Genomic DNA, 10,035 nt, shown 5'->3' on the forward strand with positions numbered 1-10,035 from the left:
ATTTTTCAAATTTTTTATTTTGAATTCCTGTTCCTCTATGAATCGAAAGATACCCTAAGGTATATTTTCTGAAAATTTTATTCAAAAATTCCAAAAACTGACATACAGAGCACGAGTTGAATTGAAAAACGGATTAAAATCGACTTTTTCAAAAAAGTAAGTTTTTTGGCTTTAATTTTTAAACTAAAAAAGTTACATCTTTTTGTCTTAAGAAAAAAAGATGCGCAATCAAATTTTACATCCATATATATCTTTTGAAAATTAAAATTCGAAAATTTTTTCTAAAGCCTCCAGGGGACTTCGTTTTCGCACGAAAAAATTTTATGTGCCCTTATTGCATCCGGACCCACAATTGTTATACCGTAAGTATTTTTGACAATTTGCAAGTTATCTAAGTGGAAAGTATTAATATTGATTCTCCATTCATTAATTAATTTAAAAGTATTCCTTTGTAATTTTCTTAAGGGATCAACGTCTATTTGTTGTAAGTGTTGGGCCTTATTTATGTATTCATGTCTATCCATCATAACAGTAACATTCCCTGTATCTGCCTGTGTCACCAATAAGTTTTTAAGATAATTAAAAAAATGTTTTGGAAATGTAATATTTTTAGCAATGAGTCTCTTTAGCAATGAATCAATAAGTTTCTTTGTTCAAATGTTAAAAGAAAGCACATCATAACCGAGAATACTAATATTGCTAGGTTTTGTGGTTTTCCTAAGATCAATAAACAAAATTAGCCTCTTAGACTGTTATTTTCTCTATTAATTGCCCTACATATACTTTAGCCAAAAAATTTAACAAGATAATGTCTGACTTCTTACCTTCCTATGAATATTCTTATAAAAAATTCCTTACTTTTAAGGATTACATAAACAAAACTAAAATTTCTGATGACAATATTATGGCTTCCTTAGACGTTTCATCACTTTTCATAAACGTTTCTTTAAATCTGGTTATTAAACGTATTGAGAATAGGTGGCCTCACATTAGAAAATATACAGAAATTCCGTTACATGATTTTGAGATTGTTATTCGAAATATTGAAACGAGTTGCATGGAAAGATTGGGTTTTCAAATTCCGGTGTATTTTCGTTTTGTAAACTGAAAGAAATAGTTTGAGGGTAATGACAATCCTAGTTTGCTTGAGAATTTCTAACTGAATTAGAAAGAAAATTGTGCTGTGTTAGCCATACGAATTTGAGATTTATTACCTACGTATAAGAAAATCACTAAGCCTAACATGACAAGGTAAATTTGTTTCACTGAAATGATAGTTGGGAAAAGTGCACCATTAGATATATGATTAAAATATCAAAATATTATAGTGTAGGTACAAGAATTTTATGTCTCGGTATCATGGCTGTATTAACGTATACTTTTATTAACTATCTATTTGAAAGAACACAGCGTTTAAGTGTTGCATTGGGCATCAGGCTGTTTGCTTGATTCAGCCATACCAATCGATGTATTGTAAAATGCATGTTATGCGAGATTGATGAGCCGGTGAGGTGAGCGTCGACTCGGCATTAGTCGCCGTCTTCAGACTTGTTTTATAGCAAATGAGGTTTGTGAAGAAGCTTTTAAATATCTAACACCAAAATTGGTACAAGATTAATATTTATTAAATATTCTATTAAACAATTTCTAAATAAATTATGTATTTAAAATTTATTTGCCTTTCATTTTTGTACCTTCAGAATAATATTTCAATTTTATGTATACATTCCTGATACATTTACCAAATATTCCCAAACACGTATTCTTTTAATATTCCCGGATATTCTTGGTATTCTTAATATTCCTAATAATCTTAAATATTTTTGATATTCCAAAATATTCCGAAACATTACTAAATCTTCACAAATATTCTGACATATTTCTCAATTTCCCTTTGTGCTCTAAAAGTTTATAAATATTCTAAATTATTTAAAATGATTTTAAGGAATGTCAAGAAATTTCAAAGAAGTTTATGTATTATTGTGTAATTACAAAATATTTTCAAGTCTTTAAAATAATTCTAATGAATTCCAAAATAGTTTAACGGGATTTAAAAACTCTTTTGAATTAAAAAACATTCAAGTTTATAAATTAATTTCAAAATAATTCAAATAGATAAAAATAATTCCAAAAATTAAAATGTCATAACGCGGCAATCTTTGGCATGAGCATTAGTTATTCCTGTGTATTTTTAGGTTATGTAAGGCCATTCATCAATTTAAAAATACACAATAATCACTACTGCGAATGCTCGAGATATCCGCGTTTGCTCACAATATAGCTTTTTATCTTGAATAATTCGTACCTTAATAAGAATACATAGTGGAGCATAGGCATGTTAAGATTACTAGAAAAGTAGAGCATATGGATGCTTAATTCGCCACGCATGAAGTTGTTCGATATTTAAGATGAAATGGTCTTTCTATACGCGTAATAATAGCATCCTCAGATTTAACTCAATTAAAAACATTAGGAAAACGTACAAATTCAATTTAATCAAAATAAAAACTATTTGATCAAATTTTCTATTACTAGACATTAATCTAGAAAGTTTGAAATATTTTTCAAAGCATTACTTTATTATTAAAGTTAAATATTATGATACCAGTTTAACAATAATTATTATTTATAATAATAAGTTTAACTTCATTAATTAAAAAAATACTTATTTAAATTAGAATTCAAAATACGAGAACTGAATGGACAATTATTTAGACGCTATAAAACTATACAATTTAAATAATAATTTATTTTTTATCAATATGTACATTTTTATTCAATTCTCGTACTGTTTGTTGCGTCATTATTTATATGAAAGTAACAGAACCTCGATTTCAACGTCTCGCCAACAAAATGCGTAAATTTATATTTATAACTCGAGCAGTTAACTTAACCTTTTTTGGGCAATAAATAATGCCTTGAAAAATATAATAAACATTCTAAACATTTATGCGTTAGAAAGAGAGACTCGATAAACTAGATTAGTGTGCTTCGGAATCCCATCCCTGGTAATTTAAATCATGCTCATATCTCAATGCCTAGTTTCACAAAGTGGAATCCGTATACCTTTAACTTTTCTAAGACCATGACATGCTTGACAACAGCTGCCAAAATCTAAAAACAGTAACATCTGACCTTTCGTACCCCACCTTGTGGCTATTTCATACCCTACATACTCAGTATGTTTTAACCCATGTTTTTACTGTGTGTTGATGGAATTATTAATGTAAAACAGGAGATCATTTCTATACCTTTCTTGGGGACAATTTCCCAAATTTGAAAAGGCTATTGAATATATGCAAAATAAAAACTGTTTTTAGAATCGATTTCAAGTTAAAGAAATTTATTAAAGTAGGTGATGATAAATTATATACTTTAGATTAATGTAACGTAGTTTATAAAATCACATGTGATTGTGGCAGGTCTTACGTAGGAGAAACAAAACGCCCCCTACGAATTAAAATAAAGGAACATAAAAATAATATTAACCATGTGGATAAAAATAACAAAGTCATACTTAAACATTTAGTTCAATGCCATAAAAGTGATCCAACTGCCATTAAATGAAATGAACTTGAAATCCTAGATGTCGAAACTAATTTTAATAAGCGTACCTTTGCTGAAATGGTTTTCATTGAAAAAGTAGGCGAAAACTGTCAAAAAAAGTAACCGATTTAGATCTTTTCAACGAATCTTATAACATGATTTTAGATTCATTATGTTAAGTCAAGACCTATGTCCCATCTAATTATAGTCTATGTAAGTTTTACTCTGTGAATTATATACTATTTCGAATTTCCAACCCTTGTTCTGTTACTTTATTTTTATGCAGTCACATATATTTGATTATATAGTATCATTAGTACTTACGCCTATGATTTTTGGAAGTCTTACTACGAATGCACCAAGACGTCATTCACTTGACTATTGCACTATTGCTTTATTTACCATAATTTTATAAATCTGTATACCGCGTCAGTGAATGATTCCAAATTTTATACTTTTATGTTAGATAATCTGATCAAGGAATTGGTCTGATTCCAAAACGTCATATTTATACATTGCCAAATAAATATTTTGAAAGATGTCGATCGAAGAAGGTTTTTCCTTACCAATACTAATGAATAAACTTAACTTTTTATTTTCATATATAGGTTATCAGGTATAAGTTTGGTAAATTTGGGGCAGTTGGAAAAGTGGATGGACTAGTTACCTAGAATATTCGGGACACTAGTCAAGCTTATAACAAATATCTTACTACTTATCCCGAATTTCAGGACAATGAGACACTTCAAACGATAAATTTCGATCAGTTTCTTAAGAATATCTCCACCGCAAAAAACTATACTTGAGATTCGCCACTACGAAAATTAAGGTGCATTAAACTCCCCGTGGAACAAAAACAGTATGTTGATAAAACAATCTCACCTTTTGAGTGGAAGTGAATCCAAGCCCTCCGTATTTTTGCATGCTTCGGAATTAAAATATTTCAATTATCTTTTTGGTTTGTAATGAATAATTCGAGATTTTGTTTGTCAGCATTTCCATACTTCAACGTTTTTTTTATTAAAATTGCTTCAATAAATAAGATATTTAACTACATAAGTGCAATTAAAAACAATACAAAACATATTCAATGCCTCCCATGTTTCATTTTTCGATCTTTAAAGTATTTATGTTTAAATAGCTTTCTGTCTGAAATTATTATTTTTCTGTATTCATGAGACATACACAGTCTAAGTTATTAAAATAAAAAGCACACGTTTTTCTCTGCTAAAAAAAATGGATTATATATACATTTTATCCATACAATTTACAAAAATTAAAAATTAAAATGATGCGTGGCTTCTTGCGGATTGTCTATATGTGTTCTCTTTCATTTCACTTCTTCGCTTTCATATTTTTCGCCACGAAATGAAACTCAAGATTATGTCGGATTTGATACAGCGACCATCTGGAGCCATACCGTCCCGAAAAAGAGGGGAAATTATTAAATCCCTCTTCGACCTCCAGCTTGATCCTCAAATACCGAGGGTCTGTATGTCTGAAAGCGTGTGATCCTTCGGTCGAAAGTTTATATTCCCTAGAGAAACTAGGAGTTAGACCACGGAAAGGTTCATGTAGGAGCCAAATAAAAGTAGAAGAATTGAAAGGGTTGTGGGTGGCAAGGGAAAACACATGGCAGAAATATGATGTGTGCTCGAAGAAGTGCCTCATGTTATTGAATTTACGTACTATGCAAACGGATTTTCAATGTTAGGATCCATCGCGTGTATTGCCGGTTTATGTAAAATAAAAGAAACGCAGGTTAACTGCACCCGATTTTCCATCGTTCATATACAATTTTCAACGAATGTTTGAAAACGAATTCTTTTCACTCGAGAAGCGCCGGGACATTTAAATAAATTCAGCTTTAGAAATGAGACCTATACGTGTGTTTTATACATATATTCGAGGGCACATATTATGCCGAGTATTCCACAACAGGCTACTTGAAAAACGTATGCAAGAGGATTTCTATTCCAGTTTTAAAACATTGGGGAGACTAATTTTTCTTGAAAATTGTGGCAGAAGGCTCGTCTAGGATTTTTTGTACCTTATTCTTCACATTATGTTTTCTTTTCAATTTCTGCTTCAACCACAAGTTAAATACAATTTTTAATAGACTTCACCTTTTATAATATCTTAGGTTTATCATCAAATTGAATTCATTTTAATTTTCTGGGAATAACTTTAAATCCATGACTTGATTTGATATCAGAACCAGATAAATAAATTGTAATTTTACAAAGAATTTATTGATTCTTCAATTAACCATCCATCATAAGACGGATTGGGATCTTAAGTAGGTCAACGCTGACTATTTGCGGAGAACGAATATTTAGAGCAGCAAAAATATTTACTTACATTCCAGAAATATATCTGTCAACAATGATCTAATTGTTGTTATCAAAAGTTGTTATTATCCTTGATTACAATTTCTGCTTAAAGTTTCAAAGTTTCTGTCAACTCTGGAGTTTATTTTCATGAAACCAATTAACCTTAACAAAAGAGAGAAATTTCAACGAGGGAATTTGGAGAACTATCGCCATGTAATTGAAAATGACGGCACTCGAGTTTTATCGTATGATCGAAAAATCGTAAAAACTGAACAGTGCTATTGTTTGCAAAGCAATAACGTAAAATTGAAACCTGCTTCTCTGCGGGTATGATCAATATGAGAGGGTGTTTTAATATACCATAATTTAAGATTCTTTTTTTTACGTAAACAATATGATTGTTTTCAGTTTAAAATCTCGATCTGCACCTCCTTAGAAATTCAAAACAAACACTTTCTTACTTGAAGGGACAAGAATAAACAAATTCACGATGATTGCAAAGTGATTTTAGAGAATTTGCAATCAGGTCAAAGAACATGACAAAATTTTTATTTAACTAAATTAGCAAAATTTGACCTTTCACTGAACATTTTTTAAATTACAGCTGAAGAAATTAGTAATTGAACTAATTTTGAACTAGTTTTGAACCTTTAAGCGTACATTTAAATTTAAATAAATAATTAACCACAAAGCATGTGCATTTATATTGTCAATTTACATTTGAGATAATATTTGGGCTTTTGCATCAAAATGGTCTTCATCGTCAGCGTAGGGCTATATAGTTGGAAAGGTTTTCGACATTTCAAGTCCAGCTCGAATTCTTTAGGCTTAAACGAAAATTTAAAAATAATAGTTTTGACCCTGACTCAGAAAAACACGAATATCTCATTAAACACAACCAGAAATAATTCGCTTTTCATTCAGAAACTCACACATGTTTCATTATTGAAAAACTGAACTTTAGAATCTTTAGTTACATTATATTGATTGAACTCAAAGACAATAAGACTATTATGCTATTGCCGTAAGTTGCCTAATATGTACTGCTTGTCCTTAATAATATTTCATAATGATTTTGAGGTACCCAATAGTTCGCTAGTCAAATGGTGCACTTTTCAAGGTCAAAGAGATATCCACCATATGAACTTTTTAGACCGAGGCTACCCCGAAAATCTAAACAAAAGCGACTTTAGAAGTAACATTGTCCCATCAATCAGACATGCGGGACAAGAACAACAAAATACAGCTTGTTAGAAATAATTAAATTATTATAAAATTCTTATATCAAATTAATTAATAACTATAAGAATATAGTGTATTTATGAGACTGGATATAACCAAAAAAATAGGGAAAAGGTAAAAAATTAAGGTGGGAAAGCACAGTTTACAAGGACAAATCGCCTGACAATACAATTATTAATGGATTTTTATTCTATTTTCTTGACAATGACAGTCACGATTGACTGCGGAAAACTTACTTGGGCTAAAACAAAATGAGTTATTTAACAACGAAGTGCAACACTTTTTTTGTAACTTTTCAGTGGTGCAATTATTTCATGAGTTTCAAATTCATTTGAACAGCTCATAAATCAACGAAAAAAACGAACGATAAATAATCTTCAGTGGGTTAAAGTAAGAAAAAAATTGTTTATGATGTTATAAATAAACTAATGAACAAATTCAATTTATTCTTTAATAGTTAGAATTTTTTAACGGAATTGACTTAAAATGTCTTGCGAAAGACACCTTGCTATTACATTTATCATGGTCATTACAACTTTAAATTATACAGTAAGTAAGTTTACTATGTAGTCATAGGGAATATAATTATATAAACTCTAGCATACAATGCAACCCGTTTTGCATTTGTGTAATGCAAAACATACTATATAGGCGATTTTAATCCGCGCTAGAGATCTTGCGTTGATTGGTCAAAGTCTTCAAGACTCAGAAGACTTGCGAAAAATATACGTATAACCAAATTTTGAAAAAAGGTTATGTTCCCTAGGATTCACCGCGCATTTCAAATAAATAATTATTTACGAATTAAAAACAATGTAAAACAATATTAGAATGTGTTCACAAAAATTCTCGGGACGTGGTTTCTTTGGGAAATTTTTATTAAATCTTTGTTTGCGAAATCTTTTTTATTCTTTGAAATCATTGAATTATTTGAAATCTGTAATTAGTAAAAGAAAATCTTCTAAAATGTTTTGAAACCTTTACAAATCTTCCATATGTTTTAAAATCTTTAAAATCTGGTGAACTGTAACCTTTTCAAAATCTTTAAAACGCTTTACATCTTTTAAAAGTTTAAAAATCTTTGTGAAATTGTTATGAAATATTTAAAATCTGATAAACACGCCTTTATAAAATGTTCAAAATCCTTTTAAATATTTTAAAATCCTTGAAACATTTTGAAATCTTTATTAAGGTTTTTTAATATGGTGTATACTCAAAAACCGAGTGGTGAAACTCTTGAAAATTCCGTTATATGGCCATGGCTCATTCTAATGGAGCTTTTTATTCTAGACGTCGTCAGTGCGCACGTGCCGAAATTTTACGTCATTTTCGTATTTTTCGAATAGTTTTGTGTCGAGATGTATGGAAAATATTGTTAATAAAAACAACAGCAACAAATTAATTTGTAAATAACAGAGATTTTTAATGTAGAACATTTTTAAGTCTATTTAAAAAAAAGCGGTGAAAACAGTGCAAAGAGTGCGGCGACCAAGGCCATTATTTCCATCTGCTGGCATCTGTCATCTTCTAAAAAATGCTTAAAAATTCGGCGAAACTCACGGAAGATGATGTTCCAGGTGCAAAATCAGTCCACGAATCAGTAGAAGAGCACAGTATTGAGCAGCTAAAACAATATCCTAAATGTAGAAAACCACCATTAAAAGGAAAAGAAACATGATTTAGTGGAAAGGTTAGTTGAGGTTTTGTATGGCAGGTATAAATATTTTCTTTTACACAAGATTTGCAGTTCAGAACTTTGTTTAAGTAAATATTTAATATTCATACAAATATGAAATATCAAAATATTATATTTTCTACTTCTCTTTTTCAAGTTTAGACAATAAAAAGCCATTTGTTAGTGGTTACCTGGTATAAGAAATGTGCTAACAAATTTTCCTTCTTTCATATAAACTGGTTATATATACATAAATATAATAGTTTTGCGTTCTCAAGTGAAAGTATTGAATAGATTTTATTTTTATCAAAAAATTTAGGAGGTTCGAAACCCCGATAACAATGCTTCATTTCATATGTAAGAAAATGTTAGCAAAGAAAGAAAATATTAATACCTGCCAAACACAACCTCAACTAACCTTTCTACTGAACAACTTTTTTCCTTTTAAAGATCGTTTCTTATATTTTATCCATCGTTCAAGCTTTTTACACTGCGCTCTTCCACCGACTTGTACACTAATTTTGTTCCTGGAACATCATTTTCCGTGATTTTTTCCGGATTTCTAAACATTTTTTTGAAGACGACAGATGTCAACAAATGTAAATAATGGGCTTGCTTGCCACACTTTTTTCGCAGTTTTCTTCTGAATATATTAAAAAAGTTGTTGTTTTTAAACTCTGATTTATTTACACATTTATTCTTCGTTGTTATTTTTATTTACAATATTTTCCATACATTTCGACACAAAACTGTTCAAAAAATACGAAAATGACGTAAAATCCTGGCACGTGCGCACTGTCGACGTCTAAAATAAAAAGGTCTATTCTGAAGCTGGGTTAATATTGACGATTTCAGCTAATAATTTTTATAATTTCTAAATCAAATATCGCAAAAAATGTATACTTTAAGATTCTACAGTGGCGGAGACGAAATTTTCAAGGTCGCTGATCACCCAGCTTATAAAAATAATTCGCCGCTTCTTACCCAGGAAAAAAGAACCGATAGATAGCGAGTCGGTTTGAATTGCGTATCTGTCATTTACAGATTAAAAGAATGAAAATGCAATCGGTTCGCCACATTTTTAATCGGTCACCTGTGCGCGGTGCTTTAAATCTGCCATTCCACATTCGTCAAAATGCTGAGTGAATAGAGTTGAATAAGACTGAATAACCTGAAATAATTCCTATGAGCATTCTACGATTCATTAATGTGCATATGAATGGGTTGAGATACAATATG

The sequence above is a fragment of the Belonocnema kinseyi genome, chromosome 2 (genome assembly GCF_010883055.1).
Source record: "Belonocnema kinseyi isolate 2016_QV_RU_SX_M_011 chromosome 2, B_treatae_v1, whole genome shotgun sequence".
Classification (NCBI taxonomy): Eukaryota; Metazoa; Arthropoda; class Insecta; order Hymenoptera; family Cynipidae; genus Belonocnema; species Belonocnema kinseyi.